The sequence below is a fragment of the Eutrigla gurnardus genome (assembly GCF_963514095.1).
Source record: "Eutrigla gurnardus genome assembly, chromosome: 13".
In the NCBI taxonomy this organism is placed as follows: domain Eukaryota; kingdom Metazoa; phylum Chordata; class Actinopteri; order Perciformes; family Triglidae; genus Eutrigla; species Eutrigla gurnardus.
The window spans coordinates 16,299,802-16,326,140 of record NC_139936.1 but is presented as its reverse complement, the minus strand read 5'-3'; the positions used below and the strand labels follow the sequence as shown (position 1 = coordinate 16,326,140).

General features: G+C 44.4%; 2 protein-coding genes across 4 annotated transcripts in view; one reads left to right on the top strand and one right to left on the bottom strand.

Annotated features, from left to right (window-relative positions):
- Positions 1 to 2,585, bottom strand: part of tncb (tenascin Cb) — a 35,255-nt gene extending 32,670 nt beyond the window's left edge. For 2 of the 3 annotated variants that reach the window (XM_084024631.1, XM_084024632.1), the window contains exon 1: positions 2,364 to 2,585. The gene's annotated coding sequence lies outside the window, so the exon portion shown is untranslated. The remainder of the gene's footprint in view (positions 1 to 2,363) is intronic. The other variant, XM_084024633.1, reaches the window with a different exon arrangement.
- imp4 (IMP U3 small nucleolar ribonucleoprotein 4) overlaps positions 1 to 26,339 on the top strand; it is a 127,623-nt gene that overhangs the window by 30,599 nt on the left and 70,685 nt on the right. The window lies entirely within an intron of this gene.

Here is a 26,339-nt window from a genome sequence, read left to right as displayed (position 1 = left end):
CACAGTGTTCAGTGAAGCAGACAGCACCACATTTCACCAAAACAACGTTGAAGAGGGCAAAAGAGGAGGCGATGATGACCAGCTTGAATTAAAGATGATGTTCATAGTCCAACCCCAAAACATCACCCTGCGTGGGTGATCTGAAATACCCTCGATTACCGATTGCTTTCAATCGCCAGTGAAAGAGCTAAGTGGGGTTAAAGACAGTCACCCTCTCAGGGAGCTTTGTGGAGACAGAGGGTTGGGAGCTAACAGCTGTCCAAACAAAGGCCCACTTCCCACTCATCGTTATGCCGAGTGTGACTGTCAGTGGCCACTCGTATGCATCGCCAAGGCATCATGAAACATTAATGCACCCAGCCGACAATCGGACAACAGTTACGCAGAAACAGTCTGGATGTCCGGATATCCTTAAATTGTTAAATAGTAGATCTTCTGAGAGAGTCGTATGGATTGAGGTGAACCACCTGAAGTCACAGATGCTGCATTGTCTCGACGTCTCCTCGTCATACACAATCACCATCCAGCAGACGCTGCCCTGGTATCCTGTGGGTCTCCTCCATCACAGCCCACCTCCTATAGACATGCACACCCCCTTTTCTCTCCCTCTCTCCCCCTATAACCCTCTCTCCCTCGAAGATTTACATGGGGGTCCTGATATCAGGCACCACGACCATCCGATTTTCTGCAAACAGCTTCGGGGGTATACAGTGCAAATCTGTGAACCCCGCGCCAATAAATCCTGCCTTTGAGGAATTCTAACTTAACAGAAGAATTTCAGACTGATTTGGAGGCTATAGCTCACTCCGGCAGGAATTGTGACACTAAAAACTAAAAAAAGAACGGCACATTCATTCTCTTACAAATGACAAGTTGAAGCAGCAATTAGTAATTCAATACACGGCAGCCGTACTTGGTCTGGTATGACCAGCAGCTTATGGTGACTACTGTTCGGAAACTTTACCCAGACATGAGTGCGTAACGTTGCTGACTCAGCTCATGACTCTTCTTTACTTGTGTTACACTATTCGTCCCATTAACCTGTAGTGTACACGCGTGGCCACAGAGGCCGCTGTCACGCTAGTTCACTTTAATCGGTACAAACGTTTTTTTCATACAAAATTGGTGGACATTTAACTGCAGCAATCCATAAGCATATATCTGCTGTCAGACAGACACATCGGAGAATACCGGCTCATTGACCGATCCGTCAATCAAATCACGATTTCAAGCTGTCTGTTTCTGTTGCTGCGATCACAGTGTGGGACACAACTGATAAACAAATGACCTGGAGAGACACATGGAGAGGGCAGCCAGCGTGTGTGCGTGTGTGCGTGTGTGTGTGTGTGTGTGTGTGTGTGTGCGTCTCAGTAAGGCTGCCAGTTTACTGCCGGCAGTGTGAATGCTGGAGATCTGGGAGAGGAACCAACCAGCAGCATCTAATACAGAGCAGCTGTCTGTCTCCTGGGTTACACAAGCCTACTGTCTGCTGGCAACCATAAAGTGTACAGCTGGAGCTACTCCACACACACACACACACACACACACACACACACACACATGAACACACACACACACTAACCATACCCATCTCTCCTATTAGCATCAAGGAGAATTTTTCAATAGATGATAAACTTCTCTCGACTATATAAACGGACTGTGATCCCCGGACAGCTCTGCAGCTCCGAAGGCATTACTTTCTACCTGTTCAGATAATAAAAAGGAAATAACCTTGCTCGTAAAACGTGAGGATGGTTTTTTCGGAAGGCGCTTAGATGAATAGAAATTAGGTTGTTGTTTTTTTTTATTGCTAACATCAACATCACGTTCTTTACTGAAAGTGAGAATATATAATATCCATCCAGCTTGTCAGACATGAAACAGCTCGTTGATGAATTGACTGGAAATTTAATTGACAATATCGATCAATCAATTAATAATTTATCACGCAAAAAAAAAATGTTGAATGTTGATTAGAGTTATATCATTGTGGACTTAATATTTGGGACTTTTGGACAAAATGAGTCATTTGAAGATGATACTTGGTGATTCGCATTATTTTTGCACTATGCACATTTTACAGATTAACCAATTATAACTGACAGCAAAAAAAAAGCCATGTCCTTAGTTGTGGCTCAACAGTACATTTCCTTAAAAATGACTAATACAGATAATAATTCCTCCAGAAAGTTTTGATATCAATTTAAATAAAAGCAGGAAAAAAAGCCGAGAGAATTTGATTGAAGTTATAAAGTTGTCAAGCATTGCCATTCATTTTCTTTTTCCTCAATTATCCCAATCAAAGCATATCAGCCCATTCATTCAAACACGCCGGCTCCATGCAGGTAAAGAAGGTGACTTACCTCAACACACTCTCACACACACAATGCTCACAGCTTCTCCACTGATGGGGAAATGTGAGCAGAAGCAGCGTTGCAGATCAGCCAGCCCCGACAAACGCTCTCACCACTGTGTATCTCTTAGAGCGCTGACAGCTCTGTCATCTTCCCTCTCCTCTCTGTTCTCTCCGAGTGTTTACTCGAGTCTACCTAGAGAGCCGGCTGATGTTGTGCAGCCAGTGAGAAGAAAGAGAGAGAGTGGCGGAAGAGAGGGGAGAGCGAGAGAGAGAGAGAGAGAGAGAGAGAGAGAGAGAGAGAGAGAGAGTGAGAGAGAGAGAGAGAGTTTCCTTTCTCTTAAACAGTAGACCCTCTGCGGTCAGACTCCACTCCCACCTACTGCTCTCTTAAATGCCCCCCACCCATTCACCCTCTCCACAGCATTGTGACTGAAAGCGAAGGAGCTGAAATGGGACGCCTCAAGGCTGGAAAGAGAGAGAAAGAGTGACTGAGAGAAAGAGAGTCAGCGAGGAAAAGGAGGGGGGTCGAGGGATGGGGGGGCTGGTTGAACCATTAGCAGCAAATTGCAGCGGGCAAGCCAATGGAAAGCAAGATATGAGTGAATGCAGGGCCTGCATTAACATAGCATTTTAAGAACTTAAAAGCAGGGAGTGAACATGCAGCGGCTCCATTTGTGAGACAGACGAGGATACAGACGACCACTGAATGTATAATAAATATGATCAGTGTTGCTATTTTTGGTTTGTTTCTGTACAAAAGCCCAGTAGTGACAACTGTGAAAGCAAATACAGGATGTCTTCACCAAATATTTGGTTCAAAAGGCTGGACAATACATCATTGGTCGCAGGTAGGGCTGAGTATCGGTACTCCATACCTTTTTAATTTACCTTAATCTAAGTAGTATCACAACTTTTGGTGACTGGCTGGTTCATTGCTTTTCTGCTAGTTAGCTTGGGCACTGACTGGATAATACGTGGTTAATTCAGAAAGGTGTATTACTACAATTATTATTCCCAACATGTTTCAATCAGTAGCAAGAGACCAATCAAACCAAGAGGCATCACAGGTAAGGGCATCACTCGCCAAAACAAGCAGCTATTGCTAGAAAAGCAATTGCACAAAGCAGATGCATAGAATGGTGACAGCTGACAAAATGTCAACTATAAACACCATCAAAAAAGAGCCTTAATATGATGCATTATGGATTAGTACAAGAGCTTGAGTTACATTCCTGAGAGTACATCCGTGTTCGGCTGTCTCTGGCCCGAGTGGCGGCTTTTTGCCACCGGCTCATCCATTCAACGGGGACCACTGAGTAGAAGTCTGACACAAAGTGGATCGGACAGTCGCGTCGGTAACCACCTTCTTGATTAAAGTTTGCTCGGGGAACCAAATGCACACTGGTTACAATTAACAGTCGTTCTGCCATCAAGACCGTGACGTAAACAGGCAGAACCACCTCGAATAAACACGGGAACAAAGAGCTCCGGAGGATCCGGGGCCGATCGACCCCTCGATCTGGGGGGGGGGGGGGGGGGGGGGGGGAGCAAAAACCGCAGACTTCAAAGACTAGAGAAATGTGCATCAAACGATCTGGATGTGGACGACGGCATGACACTCATTAAGTCAGAGTCTGACCTCTCAGACTGATGGTGTCGGGCTCCGCTGCTGGTGCTGATGGAGGGGAATGATAAAGAACTCCACAGATACATCTTGTGCGGAGGGACACAGATCATTTTGAAGCTGAATAAATATGTTTTTCTAACTTGTGTGTGTGGGAAAAAAAGCCTTTGGGGTACAAAAAAATAAATAAATATGCTTTTCAAATCTCATATGTCCCACATGTTTATAAAGACGGGCGGTGTGAGGGAGGATCCACACCGAACGTCGGTGGGGAGTGTGTGCTGAGTGGAGCTCTTCTCAGCAGGGGAAATGATCCTCATCTTGTTGCTGAGAGCCGGTAGCCAGTCAGGCAGAAAAGATCCTCTCTAATCCTATATACAGCACAATGGCACACATGTAGCCCCGCTATTGGGTGATAAAAAGCAAATTCAATGACTCGCGGGGCCCTAAATTCATTTTCATCCCCTGCCCTCCCCGAGGGAGGGGGAAGAAATCTATACAGTCCGGGGGCATGGATCTTTTTTTAATGACTTCTGGCTGTAATGATCATCATTTAGATGAGATGATGGCTCCAAAGCTTGGCTATGTATAGCACCTGTTTAAATGACTGTAAATGTAGATTCCCTGCGTCTCTCCATCTGTTCCTGTTCTCACCTTCCCGTCTCTCCCTCTCTCTCTCTCTCTCTCTCTCCCTTCCTCCCTCCTTCCTTCACAGCCCTGCCAGGCTTCGCAGAGAATTGCTGTGGGAGTTCTCCGCCTCCCTGTTTGCGAAGGCGTACCTGTTCACCGACTTTCAGAGCGAGTGAACTGAGCGGGTTTGATTTCCCATATGACACTAGTACGTGCATCCTCGCCTGTCATCCAATTTCTACCATTCCAGAACCAGCCGTCTGCATTGAGGGAGCCCGCTTCTCTATTTCCATTAGAGCACAGCGATGTTCAGTTTTATCGGCTGTCATTTTACATGCACACGGACGGCAAAACGCTATGATAACATGCCAAGAGAAGAGCCCTGCGTTGCATGCCACAGCACTGATACTTGCAGAAGGACAGGTTATTCGCGAAAACAGGTTTCACATACAGATCCTATTTAAAATTCAATTTATGAGCTGCAACGTGCAACAGAATCAATTATGAAAGAATAAACAGCGACTTAGTTGTGGCGCTGGTATTCGGCGTGCAACTTTCTGCTGGGGAACTTAATCCAGCGGCAGCAACAGGAAAAGGGAGGCAAAGGTTGCCTGGAGCTCTTATAATAAGGTCTTCTTGCTACTGTATAATTGGTGGCGTCTAACTTGAAGGAAATAAAAGGGACTCTGTCGGAAGTGAGACACGTTCTTTCAATGACAGTGAGACCTAATTATACTATGGAGGCCCTGCAGCCATGGAGGATGTCAAAGCGGGCAGCAATAAGGCAGCGATGGGGAAGACACACAATCCGCCATGGGTGGGTGTGGGTGTGTGTGTGTGTGTGTGTGTGTGCGTGCTCGCAGGTGACCTGGAAAGACCTGTTTACCTCATTAAAAATGAATCACAAGGTAATAAGGGCCCTGCTCCCATTCCTCCCCATTCCTCCCCCTCCCTCCCAGTGTCTGTCCTTCATCCATTATGCAGAAGCGAGGTGGGACGGTGTGGGTTAAGTCCTCGGGGAGGGTCACTTGGATGGAGACCCAGTCTTCCTCCTCCTCCCTAAGCTACTGAAGCCCCTTGCCTCTGTAATGCAATAACAAGACAATAACACAGTAGTGGGAAGCATAGTATAAGGTGCTAAGCGTTGAGGTAGGGAGTCCAAGTGGAAGCAGCCATCAGCGGCAGGCCTGTGGCTACGGTAAGTTAAACAAGGGAGAAACAGCCTATTAGCAGTGATCCATAATTCATATGAATTTCCACGATCGCTTTCACGAGACGTGCGAGGCTCAGAAAAAGCAAGTGTTTCTGTTTTTGCTTATTTTCTGCAGCTGTTTGAACAGCTATTCCCATCATACGTGTAACAGATTGTCTAATCTAAGAGGGATTTAAGTTGAGAGAGAAACAGACCTGAGATCTGAAGGTTACTGAGTAGAATCTCTGCCAGCAGTTTAACCTGTAAATACAGAGAAATGGTAACGTAAGTGTGCATTACATGCTGGACCTATTTCTCGCTGCAGGTCACAGAGAATGTGTGCAGGTTTGGTGCCACCCCGAGAACAACTACTGCTGGGTCTACTTTCTGACTCCGCCATAAGAACAAATCAATCTGGCTCGCCACGCAGCTTCGTCGGTTTTCTCCGGTATACGGGAAGCCATGTACAGGAAGTAATAAGGGCATTTCCTGGCAAGGCCCGCCCTGCGTCGCTGGTTAATGGTACCTCTGCGAGCATGAACGCATGGTCAATCCCAACACTTGAATAAGAGTATAATAATAATACCTATGAGAGTCAGATCAAGTGCAGTGCAGGTTTGTGGTGCTAAATGAGTTCAGCAGAGAGCGCGTAGAGCGGCGCTACGCCCTGAGGGGAAAACCCTGAGTCAGCCGGGACCATCTGGACGACTGAAACAAGCTAATCTTAGTCACACGGCGCTCCAGTGAGTTTGCATCAATGTTTAAGGTTGCATTGCTTACATGTTGATTCAATACAACAGGATGACAGATGCAAATTAGCTTCTAGCTAAGTCTGGTGCAGGGATTGTCCCTGCAAAAAAAAACAATAAAAAAATCCATAAAATAGGGCTGAAAATTGATTTCTTTTTCAAATTGCAGGAGGCACAGTATTTGTTAAAGGTAAAATTTGTGTTGAATTTTAAAATAAATATTGCAGTGCCACAGATATGTGTAGACACATACTGTCCAGACTTAAGAAAACATCTTTGTTTGGTACAGATCCCCAAAGAAATCATACATTATTAATATAGATGTTTTTCAATAGAACTGTGTATAATGATTTAAAAATGATCATTCCCTTTATTATAGCAAATCTTATTACAATTGCAATATCAGTAAAAAAAATAGCAATGTTTAAAATCAAATCACAAATCACGACACACTGCTCAGCTATGGCTACTTCCTGAAAGCAGTATGTAGCCGGCCAGTGAGAAAAGTAAGAGCAGATTTGTCCAAAGTGCTCAGTCATGCCTCTCAGCATTTGATACTGAAGCCCAAGGCAGCCTGTGGCGTCTGAGCGGATGGATAAACCGCATAACCAAGAACAACGAGGTGAACTTTCCCCCCCAGTCACCGGTCTCCCTGACTCCAGCTCAGAAAGAAAGTAAACCATTGTACTATCCCTTTAAAGAATAAGAACACCTGACGTGACGGATGGCCATTTGAGATGCTTTTACACACTGTGGCTGTAAAATAGTGTATTCACTTGTTTGTTGTTCGGCCACACACAGTCACCACCTATCTGTGTAAATGGCTCATAAATGCCTTCAACACGGTGTCAGGACCTCGTTGTATCTGTGGTGTGGTCCCCGACCTTTGACCTTATAACCGTTCACTCTTTTGTGTTGCTACAGTTGGCACCTTGTTCCCTCTGGCTGCCGCCTGCGTTGGACAACTGCTTGGACCCTGAACCCTCAGAGGACACGCAAACTTTTACTCCCTGGATCTGTTTCATACCCCATACACATATAACAAGCTCTTATAGAATATAAGCAAGCTTACAGAACGCAGACTGATTTACTGGCCACGTGTGTCACAATAAACACCGTGATTATTCCACTCTCACGCAATTATGTATGCTTGTCTTTTTTTTGTATAATAAACGTCCCGTTTTAACCGCTGAACACCAACATCCTTTTATAAACAAACAGTCTGATGGAACATGTCAAGACAAGTCAATCATTTCCTCCTGACTGTCCACAAAACGCTCAGTTTTAGGGTTGAATAAGAGTTTTATTACCTGGTAAAGGAAGGCTGTTCATGAAAAACGAGACTTTAAATGAAATAAAATGCTAAATATCCTTCAACCAAGTACTTTGATTTGGAAGAGTGATGATCCCGCATCTGTCTGACAGCAAGTGTAACTGTGTGAAAAAGTGGATTCCCAGACTGCAGAGTGGAATGTGTTGAGTAAGATCTTGTAGACCTCCTGGGTGGACTGACCAGACCTGACCTCACTCCACACAAACCCACCAGGACACCCAAGTGATCCCTGGTTATACATATTTCAATGACGTTTCACTCCACCTCACCAAGTACTTTTGTTGCCTTTTTGTTTTTAAATTACAACATTAATCACGTTTAAAATTGCAGCCACAATCTGGGAGAAGATTTAATTTAATTAATTCCCCGCGTTAGATGTGATACATATTCTGTCTCTACAGCTGTTTCCTCCTGCTTGCTTCTCTGATGGCTGTGTTTTTGTGTGTGTTTTTCAAAATACAGCTGCTGTTTCTGTGTTTAACAAAAATCTCTGTAGGGATCCTTTAACTCATTCACTGTTAAAATCATTAAAATGAAAAAGCAGCATGCATCACATATATGGTTTGTGCTATATTATGTTAATGTTAACTAACCATAGGTTCAACCTCCGATTGCAGGTTGAAAGCCTGAACTCAAGGAATTTCTGGTGAACCTTCATGATTTTGTCAGATTTTGCCCAAATCCGGCCCGATGACACGTCATAAAAAGAAAATTAATAGAGACATAGCCTTCTTAACTTTACTGGTTTACACATGTAGGTCACATAGAGGCATCAGTAACACATTTAAAAGAGGAACACATTTAAAAAAAGTACACGTTGTTCTTCCCGAGCCATAATCATCTCATGTCACATTTCCCGACTGTTCTATTTCCTGTGGGCACACGTTCATCCCCCTCATGCCGACTACACTGGCAGTTCATTTCATACACTGTTAATTGGTACATTAACGATCCCGTTAGTTTGATATCAAATAAGACACCGTGCATGATGAACGGGCCACACGGGGGATCTTATTTACTCGTCCTTGTTGGTTTTTACTTCCATGCAACATGATTGTGTATGAACAGGCATTATCTTAAAGAGATAATGGAGATCTCCTTTTAAAACCTCTCATTTTCAGTTTCCCATTCTGCACGCCTCATTTCTATGTGAAGCACATATCAGCACACGCCACATGTTTTTTTTTTTGTAATAATATGTGACAGCATGGATGCCTCCCGAGACTCGGTCCTTATCTCTTCTATTTTAAGCCGTGCAATCCCTATAGAACAGTATGGCAGATCCCACCCGTCGTCTCCTCGCTGAACCCAAGCTCATATTTAAAATCACACAGGTGGAGGCAGATACACAGCTCCACTGTGTGTCAGACTGTATTGCTTTGTAGATTAACAATGTCAGGGAGTGCAGACTATTCCAACAGCATATAAAGCCCGAGGTGCAGTAATATAGCTTATGGTTTAAATATGATGTGAATTCTGAAGCCTAAGCTGCAGGATTCAATCCGACGACGAGGATCCGGAGCTGATATTTCACTATGAGAAGAGAGTTTGCACTGTGGCAAAATAATTTAAATTCCTGATTCCTCAGCTTCTAAACACAGACGCCGTTTTCTATTTCGGCCCCCTTGAAAGTTCAGTTCACCGAAATCTAAATGTACTTAACGCGCACGTTCGACCAAACTGTAAAACACAGGCAGGTTGACATTTCAACACAGCAGCATCAATAAGAAACTCTCCGAAAATACAGACAGTATAGAACAAAATATGGATAATGGAACCGAATATAGACAAGACAAGCAAAGTTTATTTCAGGTTTAAGATTCTGATAGCAAATAGCTGCAACAATGTCTAAATTATGCAGACAAATATACACTTCCCACTGGGGGTAGAGTCCATGCTAACAGCCCTTATAATGCTTGTGGAGTCATGACAACGACTGGTATGGCAGCACAATCCACTCCTATGAGAGTTTGGACCCATAGAGAATGATTTCATCATGAACTTTCCGAATATATTACTGCACCGACATTCTGATTATACAAGAAGTCCAGGAACTTGTTATTTTCTTGCAACATTCCTGCATTTGTCACACGTTCCTGCATGTGGTTGTGTTGTCTCCACAGTGTTTGCACTGCTGGTTTTCTATATTTGTAGCCTGTTTTGAAATGCCGCCATTATGTGTTGTCATAATGATGGAGATGTTTTCTTAGCTCAATTGTTTCCCTAGTTGCGTAGCATTGAGCGCCGCTAACTGAAGCTTCCTTCAGCACACAGTGCCGATAGGGACAGCGGAGGACATCCTCACAGACGGAGCCCCAGAGCCAAACAGCAGAGAGAGCTCCCAATCACAGCGCAGCTCCATTCAGGCCCAGCATCTCTTTATGGTCGCTTTACCACAGTCTGTCTGGGCAAAGGGTTCAGGCCTGTGTCTTTTCCTCTTTTGTCTGCTCTCCTGGGGGACATGAATGGGAGGTTGGGGCCCGAACAAAAGGCAGATCATGGGTCTATTGGGGGGGACAAATGAGCTTAGTTTGGGTAATGGCAGCCAAAAGGAAAGGGAGGTCTGGGGAAGTATTGAGGTTCACCTAGGACCGGAACGGGAGGGGAGATGAGCAGCTGAGATCCTCCTTCCCACACTGCACATGCTCCGTCACTATCTGACAACAACGGGGCCCGTCTACCGGCCGAGGTTATGGGTGGCGAGAGGGAGAGAAACACCAGCTGATTGCGTGTTTTTCCATGGTAACGCTTTGCTCTGATCAATGATGCAGCCCTAATAAAATAAGGAGGGTGAACTATGACCTCTGGCTGGTGATCACACCATCTATTACTTATTTATGCCTTCTTACACCCTATTCTTATACATCACAACTCCCCATAATTACTACGATATGATTATGGATACTTAGAATTGTCACAGAGTGGGGATTTTTTTACATTTAGAACCCAAAAGCGGAATAACTGGAGTGTTATATGCTGCTGTATTATTTTCCATTTACCTCTACAACTTGTGACCCACAGCCAGGCCTTTTTTTTTCTGGGATCAAGATAAGACCTTTGCTTTAAAAAGCTGAGATTTTTCTAAATGTCACCTTATCATAAATGCCATTTGAATTCCCCCGATTCCATCCGCTTTTGCTGCTTCACACTATTTTTTTTGTTGTTGTTGAAAAAGACATTTCTTTGTGCACACCCCTTCTCCTCATGCACACACACACACACACACACACACACACTCCTCACTGTCCCTGTGTCATACCCAACACCCCCCTGCCTCCAACTCCCTTGTGGTTCCTTGTCTGCTGCTGCTTGCTTACTAATCCTGCAGACAGAAACACACACAGAGAGCAAGGTAAACTCCAGACCAGTCTGTCTGAGCGGAATATTGGATGTCTATCGTAACAAGGAGAAAAGGTCCCTATGTGTACCTGCTAGCCCCTATAAATATGTATATCAGATATTGGAAACCTAAATGGGTCCACGGTGATATGACGATGTCATGGTTTGATTGATCGTATATCTATTGCTGATGTTATTCTGACACGCAATGATTGACGTATCCACTGCAGTAGAAATAGGATTCACAGACACATCGGTCACTTGTTCAAGTGCTTTAAACAAGTTGTATGTAATTAAACAGACACAAAATAAATATTGCTTGGGGTTGTTGAAGAGCAGAGAAACCTCTTACGGCATTTTAGTCTGAGTGACCTCCACCGCTCATGCTTGGCTTCTTGTGTGGACGATGTTAGGGAGGAGGTCGCGATGGAGGGGTCGCGATGGAGGGATTCCGTCTCTGAGCAACTCACGTTGTTTGTTTTGTTTAGCAATATCCACAATCTTTGCCTAAACTTGACTTAAGTTAACTTGACTTATTTTGTAACAGCCTGACTTTACATCCCGTCTCCTACCAACGGTCAAGGTCGGTCAACAATATCTCCATTCAGAGTGTCACCCGATGATTCGATGAGATTAGCGGAGTGGCACCTTCACATTCAATATTAGCACCACTGAACAGAACTGAGGACTGAGGAAAAGCTAGTATCATCAAATAAAAGATGAAAACTCTAGCTTGACATATGCCAATAAGGCAAACAGACTTGACTATATAAATAGATGGATAGAACACTTTTACCAGGCGCATTTGCATGATGATTATTGGTTAAACCTGTAACTTCAGGTCATCAGCACTAGATTTTTTTTGTAATAACACCACGTTTTCTTTTACATGAATAAAGCCCTTTCCAGCATGGAAACCATGCCCCATGATGTTCATAATTTCCTGGACCCCCAATGTTGAAACAAAACTCACACCCGTGGGACCTGAAACTTTTCAAGTCATGCCAAAGAAATTCAGATGCAACGTGTCATTTCAACGTTTTTTGTTAAGTCTGTAGAATCGGCTGTTGTTGTGACGATCCTCTCTTACCGTCCTGCACTCCTGAGTGACATCTACTAGCATGCTGTTAAACAGATGAAAACGCAGTCTAGTGCCGCCTGTAATGATGTAATTTCCGATGTCGGGGATGTGACTGATGACTGACGGCGACCTCTGGCCGCGAGGCCCGGCCGACGGGCTGACAGGTGATGTGTGAAACGACGGGAGATGCGCCGCCCGAATAATGGGGCCTTGTCAAAGCCTTTCCTCTGCTTTACAAGAGCCAACACACACACACACACACACACACACACACACACACACACACACACACACACACACACAGGCACACACACACACAAACAGCCCCGGCCTCCCATGATTGATGCCCACCTCAGGACCGGGTTCTGATAGGCTGTTGGTGGTCCCCGAACGCAAATGAAATGTAGCTCTTGTTTCAGTCGTGTCACAGTGCCGCTGTCGTCCACAATATCTTCATTTGCTATAGTTGCAAAGCCATTAAAAAAATGCCATGTTTTGTAAATCTATTCAAGCTCGGTGAGGATATCTGTCAGAGGAACGGCCGTGCGAGGAATTTTAATGAGGACCATTCTCTTAGAAACACAATGAAAGAGCTGGTTCTAATGGAAACTGAGGCATGGGGATGTTAACTTTTATAGCTTATCTCCACTGTTTATATTAGCCAACAGTAGCGCTGGAGGCACATTCTCCACCTCCTTTTCTTCTTTCTTTCTTCCATCCTTCCTTTCTCCTTTCTCACCTTTGCATAAACATCTTTTCTCTCCTGCCAGCGTGTGCCAAACTTTACGATATCAAAAAGCGACGTTATTTACTGCAATGCAATAAATCAACTGAGCGCCTGCACCTCTGGAAAGAAAATAATAATCTCCCTTCCATCATCAGACGGCAGCAACTGTGATGGATAGAGGTGAGAGGTGAGGGCAGGCGGGTCAGCCGAGAGCAGAAGGTCCGCCGGACAATAGAGTGGAGAGCCGAGCCTGAAGAGGCAGCTTTGTGCACATCACTTTAAGCATCTGTGAAGAGGTGGAAGTGCTACTCTGCTCCCGGCACACATTAAATTCTCTCAGCTTCAAGGATGCTTCTGTGTGCCGTCATCAGGAGAAATACCAGGGGGACGGTATATGGCGGTACAAGATATATGACAGCCCAAAAACACTTGTCACTCAAATGAGGACAACTGGTCCCCCTTAAAAGCCAATCCACCTTAAAAACCTGAGCCAAAGTTGTGGCTAACTTCAGGGCTAACCCTCCTCACTTCAAGCAGCAGATCAGCACACTGGCAAATGTTACGCTGTCACGGAGATGACATGCAAGTGGTGGTGGCGGACCGGCAAATTAATACAAATCATGTAGCTGTTAACTGCTTTCGTAGTTTGAAGGAGACAAACCCAAAACACAGTCGCCATCTTTCTGATCACATTTTCTATCTGAAAACCCAGACATTCACACCCACTTCACGTGGGGGGCCAGGGAGCTGGAGGTGAGACAGCAGGAGGTGAGACAGCAGGCAGGGCTTCAGCTCTTCTGTCCCTTTTCATGCGTACAAATGAGTGCAACACCATGAATGTCTTTCAGGAGAGACTGAAAATGTGCACTTGTGATTCTTTTGCCAATGTTTCAGATTGACATCTCAATCACACACTTGTTTTCGTTCAGAGAAAAACTCAAATTCAAGAGCAATTGGTGCTTCATCCTTTATATAGGCCTACCTTCAAAAAAGCAAACCTTTCTTGGGAACGCCTTTGACAATAAAAGAGTGAAATGTCATTATGGTAGTATGGACCTGAATTTATAAAGTGCTTTTCTTGTCTTTCCTACTACTCACACACACACACACACACACACACACACACATTCAAGGTGCACATGCCCATCAGGATCTATTCACACACCTTCACACATGCAAGGACGAATCGCTCTGAGTCACAGAAGCCAAGTGCCTATCGAAAGCAGAAAGCCTTTTCTGAGTAATTTTCAACGCCAATCAAAAGCAATCAAACCCAAAGTTTTACTAGTTTTCCAGCAACACCTCACGTGGTCGAGGCCAAACACCCCACAACCCTTCACCTTGCAGGCGGGGATGAGCTATATATGAGTTATTAGAGCCGTCCTTAGTCTGCAAATGTGCCAAAAGCTGATTGTGGATCAGTGCCCTACCGATCCTTTCCCCTTTAAACCCATTAAAAACTGAGGAGCAGCGCGGAGCAGGAGAGGCTGACTGGGCTGCCTATCCTGTCTACTGAAAGCATCAGCGCCGGGAGTGTTGAATTATTATTATGGACATTATCTAGGATTTTGCTGTATCTGCAATCTGATGGTCTATCATCTCGCATTTACAGTAACAGGTTGTTATAATTTTGAAATCAGGTCACAACTGAGTGCCTGTTTCCTTGTGTTTAAGAGTATTAGTTTCACTTTTTTAGTTTGCATTTTTGGGGTTCATGCAGACTGTGTATGACAGCATAATAGGGCCACTGTAGGAAAAAAAATATATAAAAACAAAAAGTTGCAAATTTGCTCCTTCAAAAATCGCAAATTTGCCACTTTATTATAGTAGTCATAGAGGAAGTAAACACGTTGCTTGAACGGATGTTTGCCATTGCTATGACAACAAGTGAAAGCTACCGCTAGCATCTTAGCCCAACCACCCGATCGATAAACACCGATAAGATGACAATTTGGCCCATATAAAATTAATCAACAATAACCATCAACAGCCATCACCCTAAGGACCTTACCAAGGGTTATTAATTTAAAAAATAAACATTCATGGTACGTTAGCTAGATGCCGGTTGTTAGCATCGTAATAAAGTAGCAAATCTGTGACTTTATAAAGTCGCAAATTTGCGACTTTTTTTCCTCTGAATATTGCCAACTTCTCGGCTCCGTTTTTTTATTCCACAGTGGCCCTAATTTGCCATCGTAGACTGTGTGTAGATGACCATGTTTTTGAACAAGGGGTTGTTTTATAGAAGTACACTTGTGAGGTTATTGCACCAAAAGTCAACATCCATTCCAGCACCACAGTGAAATAGATCGCTCCTTTGCTCCCAAGTTTGTTTTCACGTTTGGGCACTTTGACCATCAAATCACTATCCATGGTCCTGATCGCTTTCTTTTTATTTTCTACTTTCCTATTACAGTAGCCCAAGTGACTGATTTGAATGAGAAATCTAACACATTGTTGGAAAATATATAAACGCCGAGGTGTACCTCTATAAATTAAGCTTTACGTCAACTTTTCTGACTTTTCCCCGCCAAGTTGCTCTGCGTTACATTATGTCACATACATACTGTTGACTACGTAAAGTTTGCCAAAACCAAAGTCAACTGATGCCAGGGGGATCCAGTGCTTTAAGTTGTGAGACTTCCTGTCCTGGCAAAGCGTCCACATGTAATCACACTGCATTAGTGTCTTTGCTTGTAATACAATATGTAAAGCATTTTGTATATGAAATGTGTACACATGCTTTGCCTAAATGACTTGATTCATTTTTGCAGATAACAATCTCTATTCTTCCTCTATGCGTTGAACGACTGTTGCCCTTGCAATATAGATGCGCGTAGCACTCTATTTTTCTCTCTCGGCTTGTGTGCATCTGTGAGAATCGGTTAATGATTCATCTTCGCCTGAGCAGGGATGCAGAAATGGAGGTGCAGAAGCAGTGAGGGACGCTTGGAGGGAAATGTGAACTACTAAGTGTTTATTAATGATAAACTAGCTTCCGAGGCTCCAGAGAGCTTGGCGATCTCCTGAGGTGTAGAGTCTGCTCTATTTATTCTCACAACAGCCATTTGAAACAAAGACAAAATATATGTGGAGCCACCCGCTGTGCTCACTTATGGAGCCTTGCAAATGTCTCGCAAACATGAATTACATCCAAATTTACCCCAGAGCCTTTTTTTAATGATGGAAGGTCTGTTTGAATTCTAATGGATTCCAATTATGGACGGAAGCACAGAGTAAAGAAGAAGATGCGGGCTCTCGGTTTTAATGGTGAGGGAATTGGTTTTCTTGGCTTAGAAAGCAGCCTGTTGGGTTAAGAAAATCACAACAAAGTCATTCATGTGTTCTAAGTAGATTGAATAATAGGCATCGTCCTCAGAAGTCTGCTACTCTGGAACCAAAATACCTCTGATTATATGTCCCACCAGGTTATTAATTACATCCGTGGCATGAATCACAGAACTACAATGAAGAGCAGCAGGAGACTGCGATTAACTCATCCTGAGTAATGACACTGACCTTTTGAGGAAATGTTTTAATGTTAATGTGACCTCATGAGGTCATGATTATCGTTGTCTCTAAGTAGTAAATGCAGGCGTAGCATTACTTTGCTTTACCATCACGCAAAAAAAAGTATGGCGACTGCTTTGTTATGTGCCTAATAAATCATTATGATATTGGAATATTGCCTACTCACACATCCTGCAGACAAAAACAACATACGCATTAATTTGGAGTTGTGTTTCTGGGCGTTAGTCCAATATTCACTCGAATAAATTCACATTTAGCTCTGGTTTGGTCTTCACCAAATCCTGAAAAGTAAAACCAAAACAATGAGCTGAAAGACGCTAAAAAGCTCTGTAGTGTCAGTCGGTGATAATTCATTTATAATACATATTATCAAAAATGGATAAGAAGTTTTAGTTCCCTTTACCAAGCCAGAAGATCAGAGAATGCGGAAACAAATCAATGTAGCAAAAAGGGCAGTTTATGGAAGTTACATAAGGAATCCGACCATCTGAAGTACACAGGTACACTACAATTTTAGTGTGGCTGATTTGACCACAGAGAGGTGTGTCGGATATTACCTTTTCCTGCCATTCGGCATCAACAGTGTGCTGAGCTAACTTATGTGACAGGTTTACACTTTAACTGCCAATGTGGATACAATCATTGTGCTTGCTGTCCCGTCCCGTAAAGACCCTTCCTTCAGTTTGAGTCGTCTTAATAAGTGCTGCCGCTGTGCTTGTTTATCCTCCCTGATAGATGCCCCTCTAATAAGATGAGTAGTTTCATTCCTCGCACAAACTCACCCTTGTCTGACCTAAATCTCAGCAGCTATACTGCACATCTGTATGCCAGCAGCGGCGCCTCAAACCCGGTGAATGCAGCCTGGTAGGAGAATAGCTGAAGGTCTCAGTGCTTCCACGTTCAGGGTAATAATCACACACTGTTGAGACGCACTCTTTGGAACAGTAGCAGGCATGTAATGGCTTCCATGTGCATGTTTAGCATGTGGCTTCACTGCGGCTGCTGCTGCTGTCTGAACACACTGAGCACTCATCACTCTCAGCCACCTTTTTATGTTATTTTTTGCTCCTTTAAGTTCATATTTTTCTTCACATTCCTCAACTCTGCGTGTGTGTGTGTGTGTGTGTGTGTGTGTGTGTGTGGACATCTGTGTGTGCCCGTTGATGTTGCTCACACAAAATCTGCTCTGCAGAGAAGCAAAGCTATAGCCTTGGTTCTAGCAGCCTATAATTACAACGCCAGCTTCGGTGTGGGAACAGAGAGCCTGCTGGGTAATTGCCACTAAGAGCACCGGGGGAAGTATGGCTCCTTTACGTCCAGCACTTATTCAAATGGATCGGCTGCAGCCATTCCAGAAAATGGAGCAGGACCAGAAAACCCGACACGCCAGCAGCTCTGTGAGACTGATTGCATCTAAGTGGCAAAAGAAAGTCAGCAGTCGCCTTTTTTTGATAAGAACTATACTAATGAATACTTTACAGGCTCAACTACAGCTGGACGGGAATTGTCTAAGAGACTGCATTGTCATGACAACAGCCATTGACATTTTGGTATAGATAAATAAGAGCTGCAGTGGTATCCAAGTCTTTTTAGTTGATGTAAGAAGTCTTGGAATAATCTCCACTGGATGCATCTGATGGCAAACACAAACAGGAATTAATTCATTTTTAACCGTCGCATGACTTCCTTTCTGCGTTAGTGACACCCTGAACCAACACAAATCATCTGCCGCGTCCGTCTGGTGTGGCCTCTCTCTTCAAAGCGTGCCGGACAGTTAATTACAGCGGGGTTGGGGGGGGGAATGCATGCTCTGGCAAGCCAGTAAAATCCAAGACATCCCCGTAGGATCCTGCAGCAGCTGGCAGAGGGCTGCAGCCGTGTCCGGCGGAGCGGACGATTTACTACCAGCAAGGCTGTTTCTCAAATATACAACCAGCTCAAACAGCCAACAGGTCATTGTGACAAATTTGAGGGTAAATCAGAGCAGAGCTCATAAAGCAAATTACAGCCATTTGTCATGTTTGTTGGGGTTTTTTTTTATATGGAGGAATATTGTATCTATATTCAACTGATAAAGAGCATCCAGCTGAAATAGGTCATGCCTCCTCTGTTATTTCCTCTCAGGAACACCTCGATGCATCTCAAAGAGAGTACAATATACAGGAGAGATGTGTATAGGCTGTATTTCCAACCCGCTCTCACTCTCAACTCATCAAATACTGACGTTTGCCCTCTCTGTCAGATGCAGAGGAAGCACTGGGCTTTCAGCTATCTCCGATGTAAGTCCGTCCGTGTCGAGGATACAGAAGCAGGTAATCCACGTATAGGGAGGTGGGACGGAGTCAAAAACCAACACAGCACCTTCACTCAGGATCCCGCTGTTCTTGTCGTGTGTGAAACCGGGTTAACGTGAGGTTTATCAGTAGTTTTTTTACGTAAGTTCCATACTTCACTAATGCACGTAACAAACATACACATACATACATAAAGTTAAAAAAGGTGCTTAATTAAACCCAAATAGTTTTGTCACTAAAGAGTAAACCTACACACTAAGTATGATGAACATCTATGTACAAATGGAAACTGTGTGTTCCTCTGAAAGTTTATTTTAAAAATGACTTGAGAATGTGTTGATATATTAATGTTGCGTATATAGTTAATGCTTTTGGCACCCCGCCATGTGTTTTTTCATGTATTTATTTTTTATTATTGTGTTTTCCTTTCAAAATGGTGCTTGGGAGACGCAGTTGAAATTGCTTATTGACTGAAAAGTCCCACTGAACGATGGATTCAAATATTGATCAAATATTGCCAATCTGATGAACCTTAATGCCATATACCTTTTTGGCAGCAGTCTGATGAATTCCAATACAGTTATGTGACTTTGTTATTGGAGAAATGTTCCAGCGATCTAGAGCTGCACCTCCATTATGTTGCTGGATTTCATAAAAATGATTTAAAATAAATGAGGAGGACTGAGAGGTCCCGATTTTCTGACCCCACATTGGTCAAGTCTGTAATGTTAGAAGTTCATTCGATCTATTCCAGTGGTAGAAAGCACTTTACTCAAGTATGTATGTATATAAAAAATTATTTAAGATAATTTGTGGCATTCATGAATGTTCTCCACGTCACGTACATTCTGCCTTAACTCACAGGTTAGTTTGACCACCATAATGACTGAATCTGAGGGATTTTTAGATACCGGTATGAAACTTAAATTAATTTCAATCAAATGTAAAACAAACCTAATGCAAAATGTATATTCTGTTCAACATATCCTCATCATCACAGCTTGATGTTTTTTATTGGCCTACTTCCACATATCCGGTCAGTATTTTCTGGACAATTATCTCACAAATTGTGCTGCAAAACGTGTTCTTTTTTAATCATCTCATAAATATGACACTTTGGAGAGGCCCGACACTCGGTTTCTAACAGAGGCCTGTTTGTTAACACATAGCCTCCAAACCTGATGACATCATCAAGGTTATTTCCTCAGACTGGACAGAATCTATTAATGAACTGCATTCATACAGCCGTTTATCCAATTAGCACTCTACATTGTGCCTCTCATTCAGCCATTCACTCTCTCTCTCTCTCTCTCTCTCTCTCTCTCTCTCTCTCTCTCTCTCTCTCTCTCTCTCTTTCACACACACACACACACACACACACACACACACACACACAGCAGAACTACCATGCAAGGCGACAGATTCAGGGTTCAATGCTATTGACTTCCACAGTCAATTTGTCAATATTAAATAAATACATGCCCATGAAATAAATCCTGAAAATAAAATTGAGGCAATACATTTATAAAGACTATATAGTTCAATACATAAATAAATTATGTGGATATAAATAAACAAAGGAGCTTATATATCCAGATCCATCTAAAAAAAAGAAAGAAATTAAATGCCTGATGTATTCCTCTAACAGATTTGTCTGCATGGCAGTATCTGAGCTGTGTGTAGGACGTGTTCCATAATACATATAGAGAACACACACACACACACACACACACACACCTTGAGGAAACCCCTCTTGGGTTCTCATTTGCACCAACAAACAACCACTCGGCCGGCTTTGTCCTGAGTTACAAGCAGAAGCTTTTGAGCTGTGTGCGCTCAATAAAATAAGACAGTGACCTCTGACCCTGGAGCATTCCACCGACCCCAGCACAAAAATCGGTTATACATCAGGATCCTCGGCTGTAAATCGTGTTCTATTGCTCTGGCCCCAAAAAAAGAGGGCGAGGGCACCGAAACAAAGATCCACACAGGTTAGACGGGGGCCTCCGAGGATGAATGAGATGGGGGTCGGCTCTTGTATAAGGGATTTATGAGAGACTATGATGTGAATATAAAACAAAGCCGAGTCTTTCAGCCTGCACACGAACAGAGTCACTTATAAATGAGTGTGTGAACAAATGGGAATAAAAGAATGCAGATAAAATTGACTTGGACTCGACTTGCTTCTTTTGGAAGAGCTCTGTATCAACCCGTCCATCACTATGACGACCGCTAGCGGCGAGACCACGGACCGGGCTTGAAAACCGCAACGAAATTCGGGTCTAGCGAGAAACCATCAGGGACCTGCTGAATCCAAATATTTTCAGGAGTTCAGTTCGCTGAACTTGAGTCTAGGATGAAGCTTTTGGAGCCTTGCAGCGTGCTCTCAGCCCATTGGGCCACAGCAGCAGTTGAAAGCATAAACTTGAGAGAACTTCTGCAAAATAAAATAAAAAACCCTGCAGAGGCAAAACATAACTTTGTCCTCAACTTCAGCAGATTAAATTAAAGATAGCACAGTGATGCACGTCCATCTCGGCTGTCCGAGCCGCTGCCGTTAGATGTCCACACTCGTGCTTAAACCATCCTTTAATATTCATCTCCTGTGTGTGTGTGTGTGTTCAGAGGCATCCACTTTGACAAGTCTGCATATTTCATCGGAATGTGCAGAAACATCTTTTGCCCTCTCGTCGCCGGGAGCCCGGGAGGGTCGGGTATCGCCGCGGCTCTTGTTGTGTGATTGACAAGCGCCGCTGCGTCTAGTAATCTCATTGCATGGCTGACTGGCGCAATCTGTGGAGTCACACAGAATAAGGCCTTTCTGCATTGACATGCTAGGAGAGTAGCCGGGGACTGAATGGACGCAGAGTAGTTTCCTCGCTGTGATTTCCTCCTTCCAACCGGGCTGGTGTCTGACGGGGACCCTTATAAAGACCTCAGTGTGTGAAGGGCTAGGTGGAGGAAAGAGGGATGGGGGTGATTGTTTTTTGGGTTTTTTTTGAGAAACGAGACTCGAAACATGAGGACACATGATTGAACAGCTCCTGGAGAGTTTGGAGATTTTTGCCATGTTACAGCCTTGGATTTGAGATTACATAATTCTCGAGTTCTGACCCGTCCATCCTGCAAACCTATTGACGTTTAAACCAACAACTCAACAAACTGATTTAGGTCTGTCTATCAAGACTATGGGAAACAAACTGTCCTGGGTGACGCAGACTTTATTGCTCTTTGTACATAAATTGACTTCCTCCTTTACCTCACCACGTAGAGCATCGTGGGGTATTTGAGGACCAGGATTGAGAACAGGCTTCACAGACCGCGTCGGCCTGCTGTTTGCTGTCGGGCGGGTAGAGCAGAGCGTACCTGAGCAGCCAGCAAACAAGTCAGAAAACAGTCGGGTTTTTTACAACTTTCTCTCTGACAGCTGCCTTCTTTGAAAAAATGCTAAATTTGCATTGCTGGAAAACAATGAGATAAAACCGGCTGATGTGCAGAGTTTGAGTTGGTGGTGATTTCCTCTAACGCGTCACACGTCGTTGGATCAATTGTTAATATGAAAATATTGATAAGTGAAGCCTTTATGTGTCCCGTGGAAATCCAATGACTGAAGCGGGGTCTCTACTCAAATCGCCGTGAGCACCGAGCCGTAGCCTGATTGAGGGGCCTCTTCGCCAGCCGAAGGCCGAGGGCCCTTTTCCGCCGCGATGACATGTCTTCGCAGCTGAAAAAGGCCATCTGTCACCTGTTCGAACCCCTGACCTCAAACGAGTGTGGGGGCAGCATTTATAAGAGTTAGGAATCTGATCCGAGTCACAGGAGCTGAGATATTGTGCTTCGTTGTGTGTTTTCCTCCTCATCTTCATCATTCATCACACTGAGACGGAGAGAAGTGATGGAGGAGGAGTCCGACACCCTCCTCTTCTGACTCTCAGACACATTTATACCAGAGAAAGTCCCTCCGGACCGGCTCAGGAAATATACCGCCTGTCTACAGCATCTGTGGACACATCGAGCTGTTGGATCCCGAAAGCTATTATTGTATCAGAGCTGCTTCCACCATTTATCCAGTGGAAACAAATAAACAGCCTCCCCGTGCTTAACCAGCTATTTTTTTATTTTGTACATTTGGTGTTGAGTCCATTCTCAGGTATAAAGATTCATAAATGATAAATGAGGAAAATAATGGAATACTTGTATTAACCCTCTGAACATATATCAGGTAATACATTCCAGCCTTCTCTGCTTATATTTTCCGCTTCTGAGTGTAAAAGGATAGCTGGTTTTCATTTAAATATTCACATATAGGTGTATTCTAAGAAAATGTGTGTTGCTATTAGAGCAGTATTGTTCATATTTGTATGTAAATAGCTCATGGCAATGTGAATTGACAGTGATGTCGAATGCTTGAATAATTCTTATATATGAAAATATGTTTTACAAGCTGAAGTCAACTCAAGTCCGTTCAACGGTAACAGACATCTCCTATGTGCGCCTTCTCATACCAAATGTTGCTGTCAGCGACATGTTCCTCTGACAGCAGCAACATATCACTGAGACAATAGTAAAATGTGGATTTACAAATTATGCATAACAGCAGGAGCAAAAGCACTAAGCGTCCCTGCTGAGCTGAAAATAAAAGGGGCGAGCGAACAACAGGTTTAAAGTGATAGAGCCCCATAAAGCTCTCTCTCCTCTTCAGATTGGGTTCAACCATGCTTATTCATTTGCTTGTGAGCTGCTGGTCCATTGAGAATCTGGCTGGATCAGGGTGAGTGTCTGGTCAGGTAAGGGTCGGGTCGCCACTCCACCAACCAGTCAAATGGCAGTTTACCAAAATGTCATCACTTCATCATTTTATCCTATTATCTTATTCATAAAATGTATGAAATTGTCACAATTTGCATATGAATTTGTTAAATTGTGAGCAAAAACATGTTTTTGTGCGGTCACGGTGACCTTTGACCACCAAAATCAAATCAGTTGACCTGGAGTCCGGGTGGCCGTTTGGGGCCCGACTGAACAAACGACAAGAAAATATGAAACCTTCGGCCTCACAGAGGCCTCGAAAACACTTTCTACTGCAGTTTAAATGATGATGAGTAATGGTGCAAGACTTTACAGCAGGTCAACTGCCTCCTTCCCCCTCTTTCTTTCCCCGACTCCTCATCATGATCAAAGAGCAGTTATAATTCACTTATTAACACACACACACACACACACACACCTATAACTGTGTCTGGAATTGACACTTGAGCACTAAGTGAGGATGTATTCCAATGAAGTGATCAGTAACAGCTCCTCGAGGCACAATCGTTACACAGTGGCAGTCTATAAACTCTCTGGATGAGTTTCTGCGTGACGAGGAGCCGTAAATTACAATTACGACGACGACTCGCCGTCACATGTGCACATATATACGAGGAGGCATCCCCCCCACATCCTGCATTCATTATATGACACGACCACAAGGTTAGAAACATCTTGGCTGCTGCCAAAGAGGAATCTCTCCACACGTCCGACTCACGTCTGACTTAATGATGACATCAGGAGATTTAACGGCGGTTCCTCAAGGAGGTGATGTCATGCAGCTGCAGAGCAGACACATCTGCTTGTAGTCTGATGAGGCCGCAGTATTGTCATTATCAAAGCCAGGTCTGCACTCCGTCATTATGTTTGGTTAATAAAATATACACTTTCTAGAGGAAATGCCTGCCGAGGGGGCCGTATTGTGGATTCGCAGACACTGAAACTATGTCTGAGTCCGGTAGCTCGTAGTCTTAATGGGATCGTGTGACCTGGCGTTGTCACAGCAGGATAATTACATCATCAATACTGTTCGCCATCACCTACGAGAAGCCCTCTTGGCTGCTTTGTTAGTCCAGCAGAAATAAAGAAAAATCCTGTGTGACCACTGGAGCAGACTCTCAGGTTACATCTTGGACTGCAGCACTTCCTGTTGTAATTTCAGATACACACAGGACTCTTGGGAGCTTTTGCTAACCGCACTTTATTATCCGCTAGTCAAAATAAAAGGCCTGCATGCAGCAGTAGCATTAAACATTACACCTCCCCGCCAAACAATAGTGCAGAACAACAGCGGCGGGAATGACAGCGCGCAGGAAAGCATGTCACACCGGGCCACACTGGCGTGGCGGCCTACCGTCTGACCTTCCGCACATCATCACCGGGCCATTATCCGGGCGGCGGGGAGGAGGAGGGCAGTGTTTTAACAGCTACTTAGTGAGAGTGCAGCGGCGAGCCAGGCGTGCCGAGCAAACACATTCATCCCGGGATGTGTGGAGAGCGTGGACACGCTCAGATCTCCGGGTTGTTTTTCTGGCGCTGGCGGTGAAGCACATCAACACTTCACAGCGGCACTCGGAAATCGCTCAGGCTCGTCGCTGTCTGACAAATCAGCAGGAAGCATCCCACTCATCTAGTGTGGGGGGGGGGGGGGGGGGGGAGAGCCATGTGTGATCCTCTGGTATGCTTCCCTTTACACATACCTTTGGATGGAGAGTAACGCTGGAAACCGACTCTACGTCTTCTTGGTGGGTAAACATATCTGTTGGTGAGTGTGCGGCCCGGCGGAGCGCTAGGCGATCCGCTCCTGTGAGATGGCGGCCTGAATAATGCAGCCGATTATTCTGTTTGAATGAAAAGGAGTTGGCACCGGGGCGGCTCTGCTGGCAGAGAGATCTGGTGGCAGAGTGCCTCCCTCTCTCATGCAGATGAGAAGGGGGGTAAAAACAAAAACAAAACTTAAAAAAAAAAATAAGAGTTCTCCAAAAGAATCTATTTTCACATGACCATAATGGCTTCACACATTCCAGCAGTCTTCAGGTTGCAGCTAGGTGAGCTTTGGAGGAGGTTGCATTGCGGCGTCGCTACCTGTTACAGTCTGACATCGACCCCATCGCCGCGGAGAGAGCTTGTGCCCATGGCAACGGGAGCATGAGAAAAGCATCGCTCAAGGTGCTTTTTTTTTCCACCCTTCCCCTTTTGCTAACATTAATTGGGTGCCAACAGCACTTGACTGTAGCGAGTTGAAGCCTCCCTCTCGGCAGGTCTTAAGCCCGGTCCAGAGAAAGAGTGGAGGAGGAGGTTTTTACTGCCAGCTCCCATCGCCAAAACCACCGGGGAGCCGGATCGCCCGCACTCCAACGTGATTAGAGAGCCGTTGCGTGTCTCACAAGCCCGGGCTAGTCTCGGCTCTGCTCTTTGCTGTTGCCTTGTGTATCGAAGGAAATGATTTCATTCGTTAGTCTCAGGCCACTGATGACAAGGTGGGGGAGATCATCGGCTTCCCTCCTAACTAGGTCACTGTGTTATTCAAGTCCAGCAGGAGACTGGAAGCAACAGCAGGCGTTGGGGTTTAGACTCCCCCTCGCCCGCCGCTGGAGATCTTGTTCAAAGATGGCAGAGGAAACTCAAAGGGAACGAGCCTAATTTAATTTCTAGAACAAACGAGTGTCCGATT